Here is a 26,684-nt window from a genome sequence, read left to right as displayed (position 1 = left end):
AGCAGTCTTATTATATACTCTTGGCCCATAATGGTGACAGGTGACATTTTGCCTAAACAGTGTCATCAGGGGTAATCCATCACTGGTTACCCCTAATCACTATGTGCCTTTCTATGGGGATCATGTCCTTTCAATACCATTCAGAACGTGCCTTAGCTAATGTAATTTCTGGCTCTGAGATATATCAGGGGAGACAAAGTCTAGATCACTCACCATCGGAAACCAGAGGAGCGTATTTTGCATTAGCAAAACGTGGATGCTTACGTAGATGTCACCTAACATAGGTCTCCAGTGTGGTCCCATTTACATGTCTACTATAATTGCTCTATGTTCTCATATTCTCAGCTTTAAATCATCAATAAAAAATGAATTAAATAACACTGTTTTCTTTTAGCCCGGGGTGCACTGCCCAAATCACCCCTCAGAACAAACACTGCCCTTCACCCTGCTGTCCAGACTTTTGGCCCCTGACCCATCACAGACAAGTCCCTCAACAGGAATTGCCCTTGACTGAAGGCAGTTTCCTTACTGAGGTTAGTCCCCAACTCTGGAGGTGGGGAGGGTGAGGGAAGCTCACATTCAACGATGGGTGGCTAGAGAGGGTTCAAAGGTCTGGCCCCCTCACCTCCACTGGGACAACTCTGTAAGTTTATCCCAGTCACAGAGCTTCCTATAGGACCAGCTGATGCCCTGTGTGTCTTGAGGCTGCGCTTGCAAAGCAAGCACGCACTAATACTATTTGTTGGGGTCACGTGGCAGGAGGCTTATGGAAATTACAGAGGACCCCTCAGCCCTGAGCCGTCTTTGAAATGGCCATGCTTGTGAAATGGGAAGATATTATTTTTATAGAAATTGGGAACTGAACCAAGTTTCTTATTACCACAGCATCTGCAGGTTGTTCTTTATCGGAAGCCACCAGTCCCTTCCCAACCACCTGAAAACACTTATCTGAGGCTATTTTCATGGCGTAACTGGTCCTGGTGGTAGAGTTAGTGCTACCATTTCTACCGTCATTACCATCCTGTTCTCCCACCCCAGGGGGACGGAGCCCCAGAGTAACTGAAATGGGCCTTTCTCTGAGAGGTTGGTGATTTCTTCGGCAGCCTGCCTGGCCTGTGACATGGGAGCTTTCAGCATGGCGAGGAAGGGGAGAGGAGGGGCTGGAGGTGGCAGGTACAGATAGGTAGTCTGCCAGGAGCGGAGTTCAGAGATTTAGATCTTAGCCCGGCGTTGCTGCGTGGGCCTTGGCAAGCACTCCTCATTTTATCACACAGCACTCTACCTCCGTTTCTATAACCTCCTGCAGCCTTCCTCCCAAGCAGCGTGGGAAGACAAAAACAGCTGTGCACGTTAGCAGCTTCAGCTGTTCCCACAGCAGCGCTACGCTGCAATATCCCAGGGGTCATCAAATATTTAGGAGGATGTTGCAGACCTTTGTATCGTGGCCAGAAATGCCATGTGCTCAGGTCTGGATTCCACTGGGTTCTTGTTCGCGTTAGCAGAAACTTGTGATGAAAAGGAAATGGCTCTTTTACCAAATTGTACCGCACTATAAGATCAACTGTGTCTTCATGCTCACCAGATACAGCTACAGCTTTTCAGTTTCTTGTTAGAGAAAATAACTAAGCGAGAACAATACTGGAATCAGAGTCTGTCCCAGATGCAAAACACTTTAGAATATTTATTTCTCATTATAATCTATTCATTAAATGTCATAGCCTGGCCCTCTGGGGAGAGTCACATATTACAACCCGTACTGGAGACGAGGTTGTGTATTTAAAGTCGGCCTTGGCTGATAAACGTGGAAAACTACAAGCTGCCTGAAAATTCCCTGGTGATGGTTGATGCTGGAGAATGCAGCTGGGGATGCTGAGAAGTATGTGCTATTACAGCAAAGTATGGTCTAAATTTCCACTAAATATTTCCTTTCAGATGTGTGACTTCTTTGGGGGAGAGATATATAGCTCTTGTAATCAGGGACTAGAATACCCACTTTGGTAAAATTTGTTCTCAATTTAAAGTTGTTTTCTTTTTTTCTTAACACAGCTAAAATGGCTTTAGAGTTTTGTCTTTTTCTGGATGACTGCAAAGCCAATTTTTAGAGACCTGCATTGTAGCTTAATATTATGTCATTGGTTCCGTGTCAGCCAATGGGAAGATTAAGTGGATTTCCATATCCATAATGGCCATCTTCAGTCCAGTTCTAGTCAACATTTCCTTAATGACTGGAATGATGGAATAGGAATCTGTTCATTAATTTTGCCAATAAAAACAACTGGTGGGTGGCTTGTGTTTTAGACAGCCAGTCTTGAACTGTATTAAACAAAGAAGAAATGGCTGATTAAAAACCATAGAAGTTTAGAGAGTGGTTACCAGGTAGTATTAGGGAGAACCACTAAATTGCATAGCACAAAAGGGTACCTAGTTCCTGGGACATAGGCATTGTAGGCAATGACCTGAAAGCCATAACAGACCCCAAACCATAGCAAATGGAAAATCAAGATGTATATCTTGAAATAACCAAGTTAGCGTCTACAATTCCAACACTGGGTCTTTTGACTGCTTCCTGGTTATGAAACATTTACTCTGCACTGGAGGTGGTGAAAATGGATCCCTTTGCAATTTTGATGAAGGCTGGTGTTGACTTTACAAAATCCAGATTGCAAAAAGCCCTGGAGTAATGGTTTCAGTGGGAAGAAAGGACCTAACTAGATATATGGATTTAGAGTAGAAAGCTGTCAACGCTCTCAATTGAGTCAAAAGATTCAGTTCCTGGCTCAGATTTGATTTAACTGGCTAAGTGACCTTGAACAAGTCCCCCAACATCTTGGGTCCTCTATTTCTTAGCCTGGAAATGAGGAGTTGCATTAGTACAGAGATTCTCAATCTGTGGTCCTTAGAGAGTAACGGGAGACTGAACCATTTTCAGTGCTTAGAAGACCTAAAGAAATAGTCTATTTCCTAATAAGGAGGCCATATAGACTATTATTTAATTAACCCTGATGATAGATGAAAACTTTTGAAACATGAGTACACATAGGAAAAATAATAAAAGTCTTTTTCTTGGTAATCAAAAGTCAGGAAGCATTTTAGTCTCTAAACTAAGGCTTATGATGACCCTGGTTCCCAATAGAACTGAGAAACCCTGAAGACACTGCATTTGTATTGCATGAAGAGGGAGCCAGGGAAACATCTCTCGGGGGCAGGCTGGCTTTGGGTGCAAGATTAGAAGGAAGGCAGGGGGTATCACTAATACTAGCTATGTGACAGCCACTTATCTAAATGCATTATTTCATTTAATCCTCAAAACCAGGTACTGTTAATATCCCACCTTGAAGATGAGGAATCTGAAGCACAAAGGTAACACTTACTAAACTCTTTAAATGGTAGTTATTATTACTAACCATCTGGATTGTTCCCAGTGGCCATTAATCCCACAGAAATGAGAGGGGCTGGATAAAGAGAAGAAAAAAAAGGCTTCTCATCTTCAGGCTTCTTCAAGGAGAAAATTTATGGTCTCTGGACTAGAGGACCTATGTTCCAGGTAAGCCTCTGTGTGATCTTGGGTGAGTCATTTTACCTTTCTGAATCATAATTTCACACCATACTGCAAGATTATTGGGAAGACATAGAATAATGTATCTGCAAGTGCTTTTGGAACCTAGGAGGTGATACACATGTGGGAGAATGAGGGATACCTGCCTCAGTGGAACTGCTCCCCAGTAGCATCAGTCATTCACTTAACAAACATTCATGGTATGCTCATTATGTGAAAGTAGAAGATTAGGTAACCCTTATCTCCTGTGTTGAGATGAAAAAGTGGTTAGTGGTTCTGTAGCTCTATTCCTTGCTCAGGTATTCTTGCTATGATATAATATCTTTAGATAGCAATGTGTACCAAATTTGCAGTAACCCAGTGTCCTGCAGTTAGTTCATGGTCTTAGTTGGCGAGTGTCAACATTTCCCTGCTTCTACCCCATTACCTCCCAATGATGTGTGTTGTCATTGCTGCTTAGTGTTCAGCATCAATTTGTGACCTGCGGCCGATTTTATTCCATTCTTAGAGCTTATCATTCCCCTCCAGAAAATGAGATCAAATACTTCACATGACTGAGATCAAGACCAGTGAAAAGGTTTTGATGTCTCCCCGGGAGGTGGGGTGGGCAGAGTCATTTGTCTATGCAGTTTCCTGTTCGTGCACAACCACCAGACGGGTGCGTAGAGGCATGCATTCATCTTGATAGGTGGATGTTGTTTCTGGTTGTGTGATAAGAGTGGATAGGATGGGAAGGCAAACCGTTCTCAGCCTTACACATGGAGAACATGGTCTGGTTTCAAATGAAATGCCCTCAGCTTTCTGCTGTGATAAATTATATCCATATAATGTCACCATCTCTCAGGTCATAGGTGATAAACTAATTAATGCTGTCTCAGTAGTGGAAACTCTATATTGAGCTCGGAATCCAGAAGTCTCTTGCTGGAAATAGAAAACCTTGTTAAGGGCTCTTTTTCTACAGTAGGCCGTGGATAGCTGGTATGTCATGCCAGACTGGCATGTCCAAGATCGGCTGGAGAGCGGGCTCTGGAGATGCTGGGATGTGATCATTCAGGGACAAAAAGGTTTAGTTTTAAAAAGGAGAACTCAGAGTGCCTGGGTGGCTCAGTCGGTTAACCATCCGACTCTTGATTTCGGCTAAGGTCATGATCTCATGGTTCTTGGGTTCAAGCCCCACATAGGGCTCTGTGCTGACAGAGTGGAGCCTGCTTGGGATTCTCTGTCTCTCCCTCTCTCTCTCTACCCCTTCCCTGCTCATTCTCTCTCTCTCTCTCTCTCTCTCTCTCTCTCTCAAAATAAATAAATAAACTTAAAAAAATATAAAAAGGAGAACTGAAAATAGAGACCACAAAGATCCAATGACTTTGAACATAAGTGCCTTTAAATTGAATGTAAATGTTAAAAGAAAATACAAATAAATATTTACCATTGAGTGGTTTATAAAGAGTGAACTCTTAACTGGGTGGGTTGAGAGGGAGCTGAGAACACACAACATGAGTATTTTTGTATTTTAACCTTTATGTTCATGATAGCATCTTGTGATTTTCTTTTAAATATATATTTTATTGCAGATCTTAAGTACTTAGCTTACTTACTAAGTACTTAACTAGAAGTATTTCTTTTATTTTTTTGCATTTTTTATTGAAATGTGGTTGATATATGTTATTATATTGGTTTCAGGTGTACAATATAGTGATTTCACAATTATGTACATTACAAAATACTCACCACGATAAGTATAGTTACCATTGTCACCATACAGTGTTATTACAATATTATTGATTATATTCTCCATGCTGTACTTTTCATTTTTGTGACGTATTTATTTGTAACTGGAAGTTTGTACCCCTTGATCCCCTTCACCTATTTTGCCTATCCTACCATCCTCCTGCCCTCTGGCAACCACCAGTTTGTTCTCTGTATGTATGAATCTATTCCTGTTTGTTTGTTTGTTCAGTTGTTTTTTAGAATCCACGTATAAGTGGAATCATATGGTAGTTGTCTTCTTCTTTCTGACTTATTTTACTTGACATAGTACCCTCTAGGTCCACCCATGTTGTTACAAATGACAAGACTTCATTTCTTTTTTATGGCTAAGTAGTAATACTCCATTATACATATATACCATGTCTTCTTTATCCCTTCATTTATCCGTGGACACTTAGGTTGCTTTCATATCTTGGTTATAGCAAATAATGCTAACACTTATCTTTTCAAATTAGCGTGTTTGTTTTCTTTGGGTAAAAACCTCATAGTAGGGTTATAGGATGATATGGCATTTCTATTTTTAATTTTTTGAGCAAACTCCATACTGTTTTCCACAGTGGCTGCCCCAATTTACATTCCCACCAACAGCGCATAGGGTTCATTTTTCTACATCCTTGCCAATATTTGTTATCTTCTGATTTTTTGATAATAGCAAAAATACTGCTATTGCCTATTAATATCCATGGAACTTAGAGAAACATTCTATTCTCTACTCCTTTCAATATCCATAGCATCGTGTATGTGTCCTATTATGAAACTTTAAAATTTTGTAATTATTTCCATGGTTGTCATATTTCTTAGTGGAGAATGTATCTTTTAAAAAGGTTTTTTTTAAATGTTTATTTATGTTAGAGAGAGAGCGAGAGGGAGAGGGAGAGCACCAGAGAGAGAGGGAGACAGAATCCAAAGCAGGCTCTAGGCTCTGAGCTGTTAGCACAGAGCTCGAGGCAGGGCTTGAACTCAAGAACTGTGAGATCATGACCCCCACTGAGCTGCCCAGGGGCCGCTAGTGGAGAATGTATCTTAATGCACGTGTGAGAGTTTTGGATCTATATGAGAGACCCAATTTTGCATTATGGTTCTGACAAGATGCAGGACCTTGGGCAACTCACTTTACCTTTCCCCAAGCCTCTGTCTCTTCTGATAAAAAGTGGGTAATAATATGTATCTCCAACTCTTGAAAGAAAGAAATAATACAGTATCTGTAAAAGCACCTGGCACAGGGGCCAAAAGATATTGTTTCTTTTTTACATCTATTTTTCTTAGCTTCTTAAGTTGTAGAACCAAGTTTTGTGTTTCCTGTAATGCATCATAGAATATTTATTGGGTACTCAAAAATACTATTAAATGAGAGAATCTATTCTATGTTAATACCAAAGACATAAAAATGTCACTTTCTTGCCTTTTTAACTTACCTTTATTCTGGGGCAGTTGATTATTTTCCCTTGATAATTCTGTTTTACAACTTATATCTCTCTTCTGCACAAAGTAACATTTGATAGGTACTGCTACAGGGAGGATTAGTTGCTCGTCCAGTTATGAATCTCATTTAAGTTTATACTGCCTTGTTACTTTGGCTCAAGCCAATTCCAAATCTGTAGAGAAAGAGTAATGCTATATATATACATCCTTTAGCAAAATTGTTCTTTATGACAATTATATTCTTGATGGGAAGATAGGCAAAAATATATGCCCAATGAATGACTAAGTTTATGCAGTAAGTTCCTGTGAGAGCCCTGTTCCATTTTCCCAGGCTTCGTTGTTCTCGGTAACCATTGTCTCTTGCCATTAACAATCTCTTTAAATGATGTATGGGGGCTGGGGAAAAAAAGGAATAGGGCATGAAAATATTCTGAAGAATTTTTTCAGAAAGAGTTAGGCTAACAGGCCAAGAACCTTGGCATTAGTTTGGCTCTTAAAGGTCTAAAGAAGAGATGCACATCAGCAAACATCATGGGTGAGAAATTAATCATAAGGCTATGTGGGAGTGCTGAGCAGCTCCAGGAACCCTCTGGGCACTTATACAGTTGCTTCGTATCCCAGTGGTAATGTCACCGGAGTTCAGCAGGACTTTCCCTAGTCTTGGGAACCTGCTTCCTTCTCAATCATCTGACATTTATCCTGCCTAAGAAGTGGGCTCTGATTGGATATGTTTGCCATTATACAACAGCTTTCCTGGAGGGCACAGTTTTCTAGAAGTTGTCCGGAGTTGTTTGGTGTCTCCAGTGTCTGCCATATTCTCTGACTTGAGAATAATCACTTTGGAAATGGGAATAGGGATTTGGGAGCCTTGTAGGTGGTTGGAGCCATGAAAAGGGAATAGTATGAACAGAGGCAAAAATTGCTGCATGGAGCATGTTTGGGGGGACATCAAACAGTTCATGTTGGTTAGTGAAGTGTTTCTCAGTTAGGGGTCTGTGAACTTCTAAGGGGCCATGAAGGTGTTGTTAGGGCAGCTGTGAGTTCTCTTTATGCATTAATATAACTTTAGTTTAATTGCAATAATAGCCCTAAAATAATGAACATAAGCATGTATTTGACCAGCGATGTGGCCACCTTATATATAATCTGCACTGAGCAGTGTATACCATATTCATGGTGGTGTGAGTTTAATTAGAACATCATGATTGAACACACAAAGTTGATGTTATTTGAATTTTATTGGTTTTGTGAGATTATTTACATTTAATTCATAAATAATTTTTGGTTTGTAGTGGTTTAAAAGCTAAGAGAATGGGGTGCCTGGGTTGCTCAGTGGGTTGAGCATCCAACTTCAGCTCAGGTCATGATCTCATGGTTTGTGAGTTTGAGCCCTGTATTGGGCTTGCAGCTGTCAGTGCAGAACCTGCTTCAGATCCTCTGTCTCTCTCTCTCTCTCTCTCTCTCTCTCTCTCTCTGCACCTCTCCCACTCATACAGTCTCTCTCTCACACACACACACACAAAACATTAAAAAACTTAATTTAAAAAAGTAAAACCTATGAGCATAAGGAGGTTTTTTATTTTTATTTTTTACTAAGTTTTTGTTCACATTTGATAACATTGTAATGAAATGATTTAATTCAACACTGGGCACCTGAAAGAATATATTAAATGGGTCCATGTTCATTAAGAGTGCACTTATCATGATGAGCACTGGGTTGATGGATGTATGGAATTGTTGAATATAGTACAATATAGTGATATTGTACACCTGAAACTAATTAACACTGTATGTTCAGTATACTGGAATTTTAAAAAAGGGTCCATATTTTACTCATATTTGAGAAACAATTGGCTAGAGTAGGAGTTGGCAAACTCTGTGAAGAGTCAGATAGTAAATATTTTAGGATTTGCAGACCAAGAGGCAGAACTGAGGGCATTATATTGGTGCTTATATAATAAAAAAGCAAATTTCCAGATTAAAAAAATTTTTTTAATTAAACAAAATTTAAGTTTATTTATTTGGAGAGAGAGAGAATGAGAGAGCATGAGTGGGGTAGGGGCAGAGAGAGAGAGAGGGAGAGAGAATTCCAAGCAGGCTCCACACTGTTGGTGCAGAGCCAATGTGAGGCTCAAACTCATGAACCATGAGATCATGACCTAAGCTGAAATCAAGAGTCGGATGCTTAACCTACTGAGCCACCCTCATGCCCCTCCACAGGTTTTTTTTTTTTTTTTTTATTGATGAAATACAAACACCAATGCTGTTGCTACTGCTGCTGATAATGATGGTAATAATATCTGAATACATTTTATTTTTATTTATTTTTATTTTTTAATTTTTTGGTAATACAGGCCTACTAATGAAAAGAATGAAATTTCTCTTTTGGGGAGGATAACATCTCATTTAATTGGGGTCCAAAGTTAGTGTTCCCTGTCATCAAATAGATTATAAACATTCATCTGTGAAAACAATTGTGAGCTTGCATGTTGTACAGAAACAGCCAGCAGGCCAGATTTGACCTATGGGCCAAGTTTGTTGACATCTGAGTAAAGTATAAGGTATGTGTTGTGGGTGGAGAAATTTAGTCAACCTCTCCACACTTATTTTGTCTTCTGGAAGCTCTTCTATAAACTGGGGGCATTAAAAGTAGCAACCTTTATGGGATATTGTAAAGATTAAGTGTGATGATTCATAAGAAGTATGTTGATCCCTGTCTTATCATCATCCTTACATTTCAGAGAATATTTTATACTTACTTTGGAAAGTAATATAGGTCACTGGAGGATTTTGAACAGGAAATAAGCAACACTGGAGCTGCACTTTGGAAGAGTCATCTGGCAACAGCATGAGGGATGGATCAAGGCTGGGGCAGGAGGACAGCGAGGAGGCAGCTAAAATAGCTCTCAATCCTATCATGGCTTCTTGATACTTTTATCCATGTCGGTTTTATCTACCCCAAGTGAGGGGCTGTGGGGGGAAGAAACTAATTGTGGTAGACAGAGTAATGGTTCCAAAGATGCCCTTACTGTAATCTATGAAACCTGTGAATATGTTACCTTACATGGAAAAAGAGACTTTACTGATGTGATTAAAGTTAAGTACCTTGAGATGGGGAGAATGTCCTGGATTATTAGGCCCAGTCTAGACACATGAGTCCTTAAAATCAGAGAAACTTTCCTTGCTGTAGAAAACCAGAGGTAGCAATGTGAGAAAGTCTTGGCCCACCATTGCTGGCTTTGAAGATGGAGGAAGGGGACCATGAGCCAAGGAAGGTAAGCAGCTTCTAGATGCCAGAAAAGGCAAGGAAATGCATTTTCCCTAAGAGCTCCCTAGAAAGGAATATAGTCCTGCCAATACCTTGATGTTAACCCTGTGGGATTTGTGTTGGATATCTGAACTATAGAACTATAAGATAATAAATAAATTTATGTTGTTTAAGCCACTGACTTTGTGGTAAGTTGTTATGGCAGCAATAGAAAACTAATACACCAATACTATCCAGTTACACATGATAATAAGAAAGTACAATGAAAGACAATTCCAGTAAGTCTAAATATTTTAATATAATTTATTGTCAAATTGGCTTACATACAACACCCAGTGCTCATCCCAGCAAGTGCCCTCTTCAATGCCTATCACCCATTTTCCCCTCTCCCCCTCTCCCCCACTCCCCCATCCACCCTCAGTTTGTTCTCTGTATTTAAGAGTCTCTTGTGGTTTGCCTCCCTCCCTCTCTGTTTGTAATTATTTATTTCCTCTTCCCTTCCCCCATGGTCTTCTGTTAAGTTTCTCAAGATCCACATATGAGTGAAAACACATGATATCTGTCCTTCTCTGACTGACTCAAATAAGTCTAAATATTATGTTGCATTCCAAGCACTTTCCTTCTTTTGGAACATAAAGATTATTTTTTTTATGAAGATAGTTTTTCTTGACCCCAGTGAATAAATGACAAACCAATATTTAAGAATATTTGTTTGAAAGACACCAAATATTGGCATACATGAGATCTCAGCTTGGAAACATGTGGAGGTCTACCTAAGGTTGATTCAATAAATTCTACCAGTACTTCATGAGTACTTTATTCCAGGTGGGGCTTTCAAAAATGGTTATTTTATAGTCCCTGCTAACAAACTAGTGATCCATGAATGAATATGAGTAAGGATATGAACCAGGTATTACAAACTGAATTCCTAAATGTTCCTAGGAAGTGTGGATGGTGCTATAGCAGCTGACATTCTTGCAGATGACCCCAGTGCTTGGTCTTGAAGGATGAGCAGGAGTGATTGGAGGAGGAAAGATCCAAGGGTAGTCAAGCAGGGGTACTCAGTGCATAGTGGGATGAGTTTGCAGAGTCCTAGGCAGTCTTGGAGAGCTCTGACAATGAGCTGGCCAGCTTGGAGCTTTCTCTTTCTCCTTTAGCCGTCACAGTTCTGTGGAGTTGAGTGAAAAAGAGGAGAGACGTCTGGGCAAAAGGTCTTATTCTCTAAATCTTGCATCTTGACTTAACAAGCTGCTTGGCCTGTCCCGCACTCTTTTCTTCCCACATTGGTCCATTCGACATTTAGAAAAATTGGAAAAAAAACTATTATCTGTAGAATAGCAGCAAACGTGTTTTTCCCCCTGTCCTGTAGAGAGAAGGAATATTTAATTAGTCTACCTGTGGACCTAATAAACAACGGGGAGTTATCTCAAGAGGGGGGAGAATTGAGGATAGAGTAAACTGAATGATACTTATACATATTCCACAAACTGACTGACAGAGTTAGGCCCGAGATGGTGTGGAGGTATGTCAGCACTTGGGGGAAATGGGGAAATTAATGAGGCAGAGATGGAAGGACAGATCATCTGGATGGGGGATGGTGAGGGCCTTCGTTAACCTTGAAATTTGCTTCAGGGGAAGGCATGTCCTGGAGGTTTCTTACCCAAGACTGTGAATCCCAGACTTTGAGCGGTGGAGAAATTGCTAACCATGATAACTCATTCATTGTTGCATCTCTTAGCTGAATCGGTACTCATAACTCATAAAGCTGCCTCATAGCAGTTTGCACATAAGTCAGACACATAGCTCACAAGATAGCTTCTGGTGCTTTCAGGTTTCTGCAGGGTCTGGTTGGAGTCTACCTGGTTCCTGAGCAAATCCTACTTTAGTAACAACAAAATTCGATTAATCATCATCGTCGTCATCGTCATCATCATCATCATCGGTAGCAGCAGCAACAGACACCCAACATTTCTCAAACAAAGAATAGTTTACAAATACGTTCATGTGTGGGGAACCATTTGCTCTTCTTCAACTGCCTTCTACGGCCAGGCGGGGTATGTAAGAATGTTATCAGGACACTGAGCCACTACCTGGTGTAGATCAATGCAAACTGTGATGTCGTGTTCACTATACCCTTAAATGAAACCTATACCTGAGGAATCCTTTCTCGAGATGGGCTCAGATATTATGGATATGAGAGGAAGTCTGCTGGCCTGGAGCATGAAAACAGCAAGAATTGAAATATATAAGCAGAGAGAAGAATTCTGTACGTTAGTGTTATGTTTCTGAGTTTCTCCTGGGACGAGGGTGATTCATTATATAAACAGGGATGAGATCACATGGGCCGATCAGGATCTACAATAAATCTTGAGACAACTCTGGGAAGGGTACTCTGTGGTGTTAGCAATCAAATGTGAGGAGACCACACCATCCCCTTCTTAAGTATCAACGGCAACAAAGTGAAAGCACACAGGTGTCTGATTTGTTCTTTCTAATTCGCTATGATGACTTGGGGAAGTGTGGCTGCCAAGTGCCGGCTCCTAGTGTGCATAAAGGCAGTGATTTCATGAGAACTATCAAAAGATTAAAAAATGCAAAGACGGAGGATGACAAGAAAGATGAACTGAACTAAAGTAATTAGGTAAGTATCTGTGAGTAACAGAAGCCTCAGGATGGTTGTCCCGAGTTTTTGCTGTAAAGTACTTGTCTGCAATATTTTAAGGACTTAGTAGAATTTTATTTTAAAGCCATGACATTAGCACAGTTAAGCCAATCAATGTTTTTTAATAGCCTTTTAAAGGTGCCTTTTTAATTGTGCTCTGTGGGAGGGAAAGGCACATGGAGACTGGAAAAACATCTAAAAATGGCTTAGTCAGATCTTTCAAAACTATTTGCAAGTGCAAATTTCTGGCTTGGTTTGATTGCTGTAGAAGTGGGGTTAAAGTGCGAGATCTAAAGGGCTTATTCCCCAGCGAAAAAACAAAGACTTAGCTCTTGTGTACATTCATTCGGCTTGGCCCCAGAGCAAAAATATTTAGAATCTGCACCATTTTCCCTTTAGAGATGCAAGAGAGTTGCGGTTTCTCTTAGAGGAGAAATAGCTCTATGCGGAATTTTTCCTGCCCACATTGGGGCCCAGGAGGGCCAGAGAACACTCACGTTGCTCCTTCTAGCAGTCCTCTGACCTCCTGAATGTTTGCCAGTGATCGCTTCAGTTTTTTATAGTTAGAATGTGCCTAACATCTGGATGAATAGCAAAAAGTACTGTTAACTTTCCAACTTGCTATTTGGCGCAATGCCCACGTTATTGGCAGAACCATCATAGTTCATTCCCCTTTCTTCATAGCTTAGTTTTGTGTGATGCTTTGTTGTTTAAAAAATGCTTTCATATATATTATCCTGTTGGGAGCCCATGATAGTCATGTGATACAAGGAAGCTATTATTAGTTTCTGTTTTATAAATGTAGAAACTAAAGCTTGGAAATATGGAGAGGTCTATCCAAGGTCGGTTAAACAAATTCAACCAGCATTTCATGAGTACTGTAGAATGCTTTATATATCCCAGGGGGCTTTCAAAAATGATTATTTTATAGTTCCTGCAAACAAACTAGAAGCCACATATCTACCATATCTCACTTCTTCTCCAGTGCTATTTCTATGAAATTACATTGTCTCTTGCATGGCATGTGGACTTCTCTGAAGAATTTACTTAAAAAAATTTTCTTTAATTTTTTCGTTTATTTCCTTGAGTTTTACTGAGATATAATTGATATACAGCACTGTAAAAGTTTAGCATGTATACCATAATGACTTGACTTACATATGTTGTGTAATGATTACATTAGCAAGATATAAAAAAAGAAAAAGAAAAAAATGGATTTTTCCTTGTGATGATAACTCAGAATTTACTTTCTTAATAATTTTCACATATACCATATTGATAATTATATTAAATTTATTTTATTTTTTTAATTTAAATTTTTTAAAATTTCCGTCCAAGTTAGTTAGCATATAGTGCAACAATGATTTCAGAAGTAGATTCCTTAATGCCCCTACCCATTTAGCCCACCCCCTCTCCCACAACCCCTCCAGTAAACCCTCTGAATCCTCTGTTTGTTCTTCATATTTAAGAGTCTCTTATGTTTTGTCCCCATCCCTGTTTTTATATTATTTTTGCTTCCCTTCCCTTATGTTCATCTGTTTTGTATCTTAAATTCCTCATATGAGTCAAGTCATATGATATTTGTCTTTCTCTGACTAATTTCGCTTAGCATAATACCCTCTAGTTCCACCCACATAGTTGCAAATGCAAGATTTCATTCTTTTTGATTGCCGAGTAATACTCCATTGTATATATACCACATCTTCTTTACCCATTCATCCATCGATGGACATTTGGGCTCTTCCCATACTTTGGCTATTGTTGATAGTGCTGCTATAAACATTGGGGTGCATGTCCCCCTTCGAATCAGCATTTTTGTATCCTTTAGATAAACACCTAGTAGTGCAATTGCTGGGTTGTAAGGTAGTTCTATTTTTAATTTTTTGAGGACCCTCCATACTGTTTGGAGGGAATGCAAGCTGGCTGCCCCAGTTTGCATTCCCACCAACAGTGCAAAAGGGTTCCCCTTTCTCTGCATCCTTGCCAACATCTGTTGCTTCCTGAGTTGTTAATGTTAGCCATTCTGACAGGTGTCAGGTGGTATCTCATTGTAGTTTTGATTTGTATTTCCCTGATGATGAGTGATGTTGAGCATCTTTTCATGTGTTGGATGGCCATCTGGATGTCTTCTTTGGAGAAGTATCTATTCATGTCTTTTGCCCATTTCTTCACTGGATGATTTGTTTTTTGGGCGTTGAGTTTGATAAGTTCTTTATAGATTTTGGATACTAGCTCTTTATCTGATATGTTGTTTGCAAATATCTTCTCTCATTCTGTCGTTTGCCTTTTAGTTTTGCTGATTGTTTCCTTCGCTGTGCAGAAGTTTTTATTTTGATGAGGTCCCAATAGTTCATTTTTGCTTTTGTTTCCCTTGCCTCCAGACACGTGTTGAGTAAGAAGTTGCTGCGGCTAATGTCAAAGAGGTTTTTGCCTGCTTTCTCTGCAAGGGTTTTTTTGATGGCTTCCTGTTTTACAGTTAGGTCTTTCATCCATTTTGAGTTTATTTTTGTGTATGGTGTACAAAAGTGGTCCAGGTTCATTTTTCTGCACGTTGCTGTCCAGTTTTCCCAGTACCACTTGCTGAAGAGACTGTCTTTATTCCATTGGATATTCTTTCCTGCTTTGTCAAAGATTAGTTGGCCATACATTTGTGTGTCCATTTCTGGGCTCTCTATTCTGTTCCATTGATTTGAGTGTCTGTTTTTGTGCCAGTACCATACTGTCTTGATGATTACAGCTTTGTAATACAGCTTGAAGTCTGACTTCTTTAAAATTTTTCAATCCAAGTATTTGTTGATTTGGAGTTGTGACATAATGACAGAGTGTGGTATAGATAATTTGAGGAAATGAATTAACCAATAGAAAAGATTATCTGGTCTTGCTTTTTTTTTTTTTGGATTAGTTTTAGAAAGAAGAGTGATTTGAGGTATTTGTTTTTCTGTGCATTTCACTGCAGTGTTCATCACAGTACTACGTGCTGCTGTATTGACCCGGTATGATCAGTTCCAACAAGAGGCCACGAATATACGTACAAAATGGAAGAAACTGAACAAGGTGGAGAGATGGGTTGGAGAAGAGGGGAAGTGCCTCTGGGCCACCATGGCTATCTGTGACCAGGCAGGCACTACACCAGTACATTTTAATGCCTTTGTATTTGGCCTTACACTTGGCTAGTCCTATTAGTAAGTGACATGCTTGATGGTTTGTTGTTTTCCTTAATTTCCTAAAGAAAAGGTCTCTGAAAACTCTAAACTTTTCTGAGTGAAACTAAAAGAAACAGTCCCCTCCCCCCCCCCCCATCACACTCCCACCCACCCGCCCTGCCTGCATTTCTCAGTTTTGACTGAGGGTCCTGGATGAAAAGTTTGTATGAAGCAGAAAGTAGGGGGATTATCAGGGATGGTGCTGTATTGAAACCAAGGAAAGGATGTATTCTAGGGCAGAACAATGTGGAGTAGTCTCACAGAGCTGAATTGGCACACTAGCTCTGCTGTGAGATCCTGAAGCACTTAAACCTTGTGAGACTCAGTTTCCTTACAGTAACATTGATCTAATGATGCCTATTTTAATTGGCTGTTTAAAGGTTTACATGAAATAACATATCTGTGAAGGGTCAAGAGGACTGTGTGGTATACAGCAGGTACTCAGTCATGGTAGCAGCTACTTCTACTACTCTTGTCACCCGCACTGCCACTAGAGCCATCAGGTTGGAGAAAGCAAGAAACCAGGTTAGCTCTTGTCTGCCACTTTTCCATTCTCTTGGATCCTGTTATTGGGGATAGAAAGGGCAAGAGTTCTCTCAACAAAACCAGTTAGAAACCCATGACTCCATTGTTTTAGCTAAAGAAGTCAGTCCTGCAAAGATTTTACCAATAGTATTTTAAAACTGCTTTGGTCTGGGAGGCTACACCAGGCACTAGAATTCTGATTCCAGGTATGTTCCCAACTGCAATTTAACTGTTCAGCCACTGTGATGACATGTCTTAGTTTTCTGAACTTCAGTTTGCCTTTTGCTAAATGAGACTGGAACTAGATCTCAATCCAATCAAATTGGTAGAAATGTTTGAATTACAAAGGCCAAATAGCAAAGGATTTCTTGTGTATTTCTTCTGCTCTCTTGTCTCCCACTTTTGCCACAAACACACACATTCCATCGCTCTTTTTACAATAAAGGTTTTGATACAGTGAAGACACAACTGGGGAGCCCATGCGTCCATTTGTTCACTTACTCAAGGACCCTTTCTGAGCACTTATTACACATCAGGCATTGACCTATTAGGGAAGTGCTTGGGCTCCCCCAGGCATTGTAATGGAGGGTGCATGAATCACAGCTTCATATATGATCTGGCAGCATAAGAACTTTGTAAGTGGAAACAGTGGGTCAGGAAGCAAGGAGGCAAAGTCAGTCTCTGCACAATGAGAGACTGAGCTTGGAATGGTGCACTGTGATCTGGGAACCTCATTATTAGCAAGTTGGAGACACACTGGAGAGTGTTCAGAGAAAAGCCACAAGGATGATAAACGGGCGGAAAGACTGATTTATGAAGACTTACACAACAAGATATGTATTCTTGGATCAACAAAGACTTCAGAAGAAAGTGATCACTATCAACAACTCTCTGAAGGTTGTGAATTCCCCAGAGGCACCCCAGAGGTGTTTGCCTGATATGTGAAATGTGACAAGGAATCAGAAGATGGCAAATTTAACCTGTGGATCAGGGAAAAACGAGAAATATAAATCTATCCAGGCCTTATTGATGGGAAGTAGCTTCCAAGGGCAATATCCTTAATCTGTTTTATCTCCTATATACATTTCTGCAGTTGTAATTATGCAAATCATTTGTTGTTTCTTTATGTTCAGGGGTTTTATGTGTGTTTCCTATTTACACACACCTTCCCTGAAGATGTCAAGAATGAAATATTTGATTTTTTTTTTTTGTAACCTTCCACTTCAAAGGCTTAAAGATAAAAGCAGTTGAGTTATGGACAAATTGTTTTTTTAAACCAAAGTTTGCATGCTTAACCTTTGTTGAAAGTCGTTGTCATAATGTGAATTTTATTCCTATGAAAAGCCAGATGGGTGACTCTTTACAAAACTATCCCTCAGTGACCTGATCAACAGTTTTACGCACACGCACACACACACACACACACGCATACACATGATACACCATAAAGCTTTCAAAGGATATAAAATCAATTTAAGGGCAGAATCCAATCCCATGCAATTTTATGTATTCGGGACTCCTGTGAGCACAGCAATTTTAGCTATGGGATAGAGGTGCAATACTTCAAGAAAATAGCCCAAGTGAGACCTGGACCTAAGGTTTGGGCCACAGAAACCCTCTAAAGAGCTGGGTCCTATGGACTGGCAGGGCTATTTGCTCTCAGCATTGCTCACGTCAGTGTCAGGACATGGAACTGGGTCCAATAGAAGACTAACATTATATCTATTAAAATACTTTTTGGTCTCACAACCCTGGTTTCCACTGATGATCCAACTGGTTCCTGGGTGGTGAGTCTATGTCTGGATCAGGGCTGGGGTCGAGCACACAGCCAAGCTAAAACTGTGGGCTTGGTCCATCTCCCTGGCCACCACAGTGGTTGGCTCAGGGGCAGGCCTGCGACCTGAGCTGGGACTCAAGGACATTTTCTAAGATGGTACAGCCCAGATCTTCTCTTCATGGCCAGGGCAGCATGAAGATATGAAAGCTGGAACTGCTGGGGTAAATTTTGCTGTCATGATGGGGGCCGGCCCGAGAAGGAGGCCTGTGCACGGACCCATGCAAAGCCAGAGGAAAATCACGGGGGTAGAGCCAGAGTCCTGCTGACAAAATCCTATCTGGCTGCCTATCTCTGCTCTTTTCAGTTATTAGCATTAATAAATGCCCTTTCATTATTAACTGCTTTTGACCTGGGCTTTGGTGTCTTGTGGCATAAAGAATCCCAATTACTATTTGAATAAGGGACCAGGTTGTATGGTAGAGGTCATGATTTCTGTCTAAGTGTGGAGGAGAGAAGGTCCATGTGAGCTGGGAGATAGTTACAGCCGTCGCTGCAGGGTGGGGAGGAGGGAATAGAAGGCAGGAGGTAACTAACAGTTGAGTGTCTCCTAGGTTCCAGACATTGGGACTAATCCTCACAGTCCACACCCACAACCAAACTCTTCTTTTTGTCGCCTTATCCTATTTTGTAAGTGAGAAAACTAAGGCTTGGACTAGTGGAGCAACTTGCTCCAGTCAAGTGGGGGAGACATAAAGATTTGATGAACCTGTGCTCTTCTCACGGCTCCACGCTCTTTCAAGCCTACAGCTTGGGTTCCGGATACCTGTGTGTCAGTCCCAGTTCTAGGTGTTCAGCCTTGGACAAGTCACCCATGTTCTCTGTGCCTTCGTTTCCTCCCACGTAGCATGGTGATGATGATGCCCGCCTCTCAGAAGCATTCTGGAGCTTCATGTGTGGGAAGCCCTTGTGAGAGGTGAGTGTGAGGCATTATTTTTACTGGGGAAAGCTTCAGGGAGGAAATAACACCTAGCCTGGGGACAGTAGTAGGGGTGGGTTTCTGTGGGGAGTTAGCAGGGGAAGGATGAACCGAACAGATCGGCTGAGGCAAAGGCGTGGAACACAACTGAACTTTGGTCATTTGTGCAAAAGAAAAGAAACCGCCCCAGCAGCTCCTGATGTGAAGCTTTGGGGAATAAGTTCCAGGGCAGTGTTTCTTTATTTGTTTGTTTATTTGTTCATTTATCTTTCCACTTATTCAAGGAGAAATATACTCTCATAACTCCATTAACTTTCTTCCTCTTGCCTAAGTGCTAGTAGTCTACTGAAGTCACTCAATATGTGTAATTTCCCTAGCTTCTGTATCCCATGTGGCTTTCCTTCTCTCCTTGACACTTTCATCCTTATTTAATTATATAGATATTTATATATCAATATATAAATATTAATAAATATATCTCATTATGTGTATTTGTACATAAACATAAACATATATTTAACTAAAAATTAAAAAAATATTTTAACCTTTTGATCTCCTTCACTGATTTCTCTTACCTCCCATCTCTGACAACCACCAATTTTTTTTTTCTGTGAGTTTATTTATTTTTATTTTTTTATATCCCACATCTAGTGGAGATCATACAGTATTGGTCTTTGTCTGACTTATTTAACTTAGCATAATGCCCTTAAGATCCATGCATGTTGTCACAAATGGCAAGATTTCATTCTTTTTTAATGGCTGAATAATATTTCATTGTGTGTGCATATATATACACACACACATAACATATATACCCATATGTATATATACACACATATATACATATATACTATATATACATACTATATATACATACATGTGTGTAGATAGACATATATGTCTATAGATAGATACACATTAAATTTTCCTTATCCATTCATCCTTTGATGGCCACTTAGGTTGTTACATATCTTGGCTATTATAAATAATGCTGCAGTGAACATGGGGCTGTGTATATCTTTTCAAGTTAGTGTTTTCATTTTCTCCAGATAAATGCCCAGAAGTGGAATTGCTGGATCACATGGTAGTTGTATTTTTAATATTTTGAGGAACTTCCATACTGTTTACCATTGTGACTATGCTAATTTACATTCTCACCAACAGTACACAAAGGTTCCCTTTTTTTCCACATTCTTGCCAATACTTGTTATCGCTTGTCTTTTTGATTCTAACTGGTGTGAGGTGACATCTTATTATGGTTTTGATTTGCATTTCCCTGATGACTGACGATGTGTCTGTTGGCCTTCTGTATGTCTCCTTTGGAAAAATGTCTAATCAGATCTTATGCTCATTTAAAAAAATTTTTTTTAACATATATTTATTTTTGAGAGAGAGAGAGAGAGAGAGAGAGAGAGAGAGCACATGCAGGGGAGAAGGAGAGAGAGAGGGAAACACAGAATCCCAAGCAGGCTCTAGGCTCTGAGCTGTCATCACAGAGCATGATGCAGGGCTCAAGCTCACAAACCATGAGATCATGACCTGAGCTGAAGTCGGATGCTTAACCGACTAAACCACCCAGGCACCCCTCTTTTGCTCATTTTTAAATTGCATTGTTTGTTTTTTGCTATTGAGATGTATGAATTCTTTAGATATTTTGGATATTAACCCCTTACCAGATATATGACTTGGAGATAATTTCTCCCATTTAATAGGTTGCCTTTTTATTTTGTTGGTGGTTTCTTTTGCTGTGCAGAAGCTTTTTTGTTTGATGTAGTCTCACTATTTACTCTTGCTTTTGTTGCTTCGACTTTTGGTGTCAGATTAAAAAAATCATCTTCAAGACCTATGTCAAGGAGCTTCTGCCTATGTTTTTTTCTGGGAGTTTATGGTTTCAGGTCTTACATTCAAGTCTTTAATCCATTTTGAGTTAACTCTTTTGTGCGTATGTTATAAGATAGTAATTGGTTTCATTCTTTTGTCTATGGCCGTCCAGTTTTCTCAACACCATTTATTGAAGAGACTGTATTTCCCCATTGTGTATTCTTGGCTCCTTTGTTGTAAATTAATTGACCATGTATGCATGAGTTTATTTCTGGGCTCTCTATACTGCTCCATTGATCTAAGTGTCTGTTATGCCAATATCATAATGTTTTAATTATTATAGCTCTGTAATAGGATTTGAAATAAGGGAACATGATGCCTGAAGCTTTCTTCTTTCTCAAGGCTGCTTTGGTTATTCAGGGTCTTTATCTTTATCTCATATGTACTATATATTTTTATATTTTATTTATTTAAATTAAAAAAATGTTTATTTACTTTTGAGAGAGAGACAGAGTGCAAGCAGGGGAGGGGCAGGGAGAGAGGAAGACACAGAATCCAAAGCAGGCTCCAGGCTCTGAGCTGTCAGCACAGCTGACATGAACCATAAGATCATGACCTGAACCAAAGTCAAACACTTAACTGACCGAGCCACCTAGGCGTCCCTATATTTTATTTATTTAGTTTGTCCCTCTGTTTCTTCCATTGGACTATAAGCTCCCCAAGGGCAAGGATTCCCCCTCCCCCAAGCCATTTTGTTTGCAGTTATATCCCAGTACCTTGAACAGTGTCTGGCACATAGTAGATATGCAATAAATATTTGTTGAATCAAAGAACCATTTTTATATCTATCCTATCTGTGGTGGGCCATACATGGATATCATCTGAAAGAGAATCCTCCTTTCCACTGATCTTCTCACACAAAGAGTTTAAGAATTGTCAAGAAACATTTCTCTCCTCATCCTGTCAGTCCATCTAGCTCCATCTTAGAAGAGGATGCGTCTCCTTTTTATGGATCCTCTTTCACTTCTCCTCCTCACAATCCCATTGACCTATTTCTAACCCTCTGTCTTTTCCTGCCCGGGTGCTTTCATCTTGGAGGGTTTCTATCAGTGTTTTTGAGGTCCTGTCCTTCTATCTTTCAAAGTCTTCAGAGTGTCACATCTACAAGACAAACTTTCCCCCCTGCTAATGCTGATCTTCTTCTCTTGGAGCCTAACTTTGATGTACCAACGTATTCTCAAAGTCTCTTTTCCTTGGCTCCTTTCAAAGGCAACTTCCTTTCAAGGAGAGGATGAAGAAGACCAGGAAAGAAGGGACAAAATGAAAAAAAGAACACTTCACCCTGTCTTACATGTATTCCCAATTCCTTAATTAAGAGAGGAGATAAAAATTGAACTCTTGATTTGTCTTAATTGGGCTGAGAAAGCATATCTGGCAACAGACCTATTATTGGAATCACTAATTTTATTTCTCTCACTCTTACCTTCCTTTTGATTTAATGATACCTATACTGAATAATGGACAGAGATACACTGGAATATTTCTACTGGTGCAATGGCTAAAATATTACATCAAACAAACAAAATACCTATTTATATCTACTCTGCTCATATTTCTTATACTAGGTAAAACCTTGTTAATTTTACTGATTTATTTTTACTAGGTGACTCACAGGTTCGCATCAAGTCTTTTTTAATTAAAATATCTATTTTGGGCAAATGAAAACATACAATCAAGAAGGTGGTCTTAATTGAAGAATAGCTGAAAGTAAATCAGTAAAGCAGCAAACTCACTGTTTTGTGTATTCATTTATTCCAATCCCTTATAATTTCAGTTGGAAATTTCAAAGAACCATAGAGTAAGAGATGGACAAATGCTATTAAGTCACAGTATCTATTCTTTGCCAAGATTCTCTCTTTTTTTAAAAAAATATAATTTATTGTGAAGTTAGCTAGCATGCAGTGTGTACAGTGTGCTCTTGGTTTCGGGAGTAGATTCCCGTGATCCATTGCTTTCATACAACACCCAGTGCTCATCCCAACAGGTGCTCTCCTCAATGCCCATCACCCATTTTCCTCTCTCCTCCCCCTCCAATCAACCCTCAGTTTGTTCTCTGTATTTAAGAGTCTCTTATGGCTTGCCTCCCTCTCTGTTTGTAACTATTTTTTCCCATTCCCTTCTCCTATGGTCTTCTGTTAAATTTCTCAAATTCTACATGAGTGAAAACATATATCTGTCTTTCTCTGACTGACTTATTTCACTTAGCGTTACCCTCCAGTTCCATCCACATTGTTGCAAGTGGCAAGATTTCATTCTTTCTCATTGCCAAGTAGTATTCCATTGTATATATAAACCACATCTTCTTTATCCATTCATCAATTGATGAACATGGGCTCTTTCCATAATTTGGCTATTGTTGATAGCATGCAGCTCCTGTCTTGATGCCTTTTCTGCTCTGGATAAAGTTAACAGATAGTTCCTATGTGGCATTTAGGCTAGATCCTTCCATGTGGGAGTGGAAAAACACCCATTTCTAGGCATCTGCTTTGTGGACAAGGTGTTCTGACTTGGCGATTCTTCCTGGGGGCCAAGGTTGCCGGTGTGGTTTCAGGGATCCCTTGGTGAAAGAGAGCCTGGTGTCACGCTTTGGTCAGCAATAAACCACCATGTGATAAACAATGTGATGTGATGATTCTGTTCACTCCTTGGTGCTGCCAAACCTGGGGCAAATCTCACCAGTGCAGGCTTCCTGGAAGACATTTAGTGTTTCCTGCTTCTGGCTGGAAACCCGGAGGATGCCAACAATGAAAAATAACAGGGTGAAGAGACGTGCTCAGTTGACATGTGATGGTGATTTTAGGAGAAGATATTTCATCTGGGGGTTGATTTTGGTTTTAAATTGACCATTAATCTTGCTTTATGACTTTTAGAAAGAAAAGGGATATTTTTCGATCATATTTTTATTCATGTGTGCTTCATGCCATTGTATTGATTTCCAGTTGGAAGTTTAATTGTTAAGGATATCCTTTCTTTCCTATTTGCCACATTGTGCCAGTATTAATTCTTAAACTTCAGGAAAAGATGTCTGTAAAAGCAGAAGACTGAACTCAGATGCAAAGCAGGGTCTTTGAAGATCAACTGGAGTACAGAGTTTAAAATGCTAATTTAATTATTATTATTTGTATTTCAGGAGAATCAAATGCCAAGCAGCAAAGGCCAAGAAGGTCAAAGTGATATATTCAAGTTCAAAAAGCGGGAGGCTGCAAGAATGGTGGGGTCATGGTGCTTTCAGGCAGAGAAATACCAACCAGCCCGATGTTTTATTTGTTTGTTTGCTTTTGTTTTGTTTTGTTTTGTTTTGTTTTGTTTTGTTTTGTTTTGTTTTGCTTTGAGTAACAAGTCAACCAAAAATGTGGTGGTTTACAACAAAAATAGTTATTATTTCACAGTTTCAATGGGTCAGGAATGTGGGCTTGCCTTAGCTGGGTCCTGTTTTAGGGACTCTCCCAGGCTGTAGTAAAGGTGTGGTACAGGTACCTCAAGTCTCAAGTGCAAAAGGATCTGCCTCCAAGCTCACTCATGTGGGTGTTGGTAAGATTCAGTTCCTCATAGGTGGCTGCATTGAGGACCTCAGTTCCTTGCTGGCTGTTGGCCGGAGGCCCTTTCTGAGTTCCTTGTCCCATGGGCCTCTCCATAGGGCAGCTCACAACATGGCAGCTGGTTTCTATAAGAGAGAGCAAGCAAGAGTGAGCAAGATGGAAGCTGCAATCTTTTAAAACCTAATTTCAGAAGTGACATCCTATCCCTTTTGTTTGTTGAAAGCAAGGCACTTGATCCAGCTCACACTCAAGGGGAGGGACATACACAGGGTTCTGGAATATCGGAAGGTAAGGATCATTGCCGCCATCTTAGAATTCTGCCCTATACTTAGCATATGCTACATAATAATGAAAAATAAAGAAGAGTACAATTCCAATGGGATATTTGAGAAATTATGTTTAGGTATATTTTATCTATTTGCATATTTATATTTTTGTGTCAATATGTGCATACAAAGTATACAATGTGATCATATACTTAGGTAGAGCCAGCCAGGTTTTCTTTTTGTTTTAATTTTATTTTTTCTTTTTTAAAATTTACATCCAAATTAGTTAGCATATAGTGAAACAATGATTTCAGAAGTAGATTCCTTAATGCCCCTTACCCATTTAGCCCATCCCCCCTCCCACAACCCCTCCTGTAACCCTCAGTTTGTTCTCCATACTTATGAGTCTCTTCTGTTTTGTCCCCCTCCCTGTTTTTATATTATTTTTGTTTCCCTTCCCTTATGTTCATCTGTTCTGTGTCTTAAAGTCCTCATATGAGTGAAGTCATATGATTTTTGTCTTTCTCTGACTAATTTCACTGAGCATAATACCTCCAGTTCCATTCATGTAGTTGCAAATGGCAAGATTTCATTCTTTTTGATTGCCGCCTAATACTCCATTGTACATATATACTACATCTTCTTTATACATTCATCCATCAATGGCCATTTGTGCTCTTTCCATACTTTGGCTACTGTTGATAGTGCTGCTATAAACATGGGGGTGCATGTGTCCCTGCGAAACAGCACACCTGTATCCCGTGGATAAATGCCTAATAGTGCAATTGCTGGGTCGTAGGGTAGTTCTATTTTTAGCTTTTTGAGGAACCTCCATACTGTTTTCCAGAGTGGCTGCACCAGCTTGCATTCCCTACAACAATGCAAAAGTGATCCTCTTTCTTCGCATCCTTGCTAACATCTATTGTTGCCTGAGTTGTTAATGTTAGCCATTCTGACAGGTGTGAGATGGTATCTCATTGTGGTTTTGATTTGTATTTCCCTGATGATGAGTGATGTTGAGCATTTTTTCATGTGTTGGTTGGCCATCTGGATGTCTTCTTTGGAGAAGTGTCTATTCATGTCTTTTGCCCATTTCTTCACTGGTTGGTTTGTTTTTTGGGTGTTGAGTTTGATCAGTTCTTTATAGATTTTGGATACTAACCCTTTATCTGATATGTCATTTGCAAATATCTTCTCGCATTCTGTTGGTTGCCTTTTAGTTTTGCTGATTGTTTCCTTCGCTGTGCAGAAGCTTTTTATTTTGCTGAAGTCCCAGTAGTTCATTTTTCCTTTTGTTTCCCTTGCCTCCAGAGATGTGTTGAATAAGAAGTTGCTGCGGCCAAGATCAAAGAGGTTTTTGCCTGCTTTCTCCTCGAGGATTTTGATGGCTTCCTGTCTTACATTGAGGTCTTTCTTCCATTTTGAGTTTATTTTTGTGTATGCCATAAGAAACGGTCCAGGTTCATTCTTCTGCATATCACTGTCCAGTTTTCCCAGCACCACTTGCTGAAGAGACTGTCTTTATTCCATTGGATACTCTTTCCTGCTTTGTCAAAGATTAGTTGGCCATACGTTTGTGGGTCCATTTCTTGGCTCTGTATTCTGTTCCATTGATCTGAGTGTCTGTTCTTGTGCCAGTACCATACTGTGTTGATGATTACAGCTTTGTAGTATAGCTTGAAGTCTGGGATTGTGATGCCTCCTGGTTTGGTTTTCTTTTTCAAGATTGCTTTGGCTATTCAGGGTCTTTTCTGGTTCCATACAAATTTTAGAATTGTTTGTTCTAGCTCTGTGAAGAATGCTGGTGTTAGTTTGATAGGTATTGCATTGAATATGTAGATT

At 39.8% G+C, this 26,684-nt stretch overlaps 1 long non-coding RNA gene across 1 annotated transcript; it reads left to right on the top strand.

The window, feature by feature from the left end:
* The first annotated feature begins 399 nt into the window (after positions 1–399).
* LOC107180497 lies at positions 400–24,889 on the top strand. The gene is made up of 5 exons (XR_001511256.2): positions 400–533; positions 3,314–3,360; positions 3,441–3,544; positions 19,085–19,153; positions 24,168–24,889. It is a non-coding gene; the product is annotated as an uncharacterized LOC107180497 (long non-coding RNA).
* Positions 24,890–26,684: the final 1,795 nt, after the last annotated feature.

This window comes from Panthera tigris, chromosome C1, assembly GCF_018350195.1.
Source record: "Panthera tigris isolate Pti1 chromosome C1, P.tigris_Pti1_mat1.1, whole genome shotgun sequence".
Lineage (NCBI taxonomy): Eukaryota > Metazoa > Chordata > Mammalia > Carnivora > Felidae > Panthera > Panthera tigris.
Note: the sequence above shows the minus strand (reverse complement) of the source record. Positions and strands in the feature narration are given on the sequence as shown.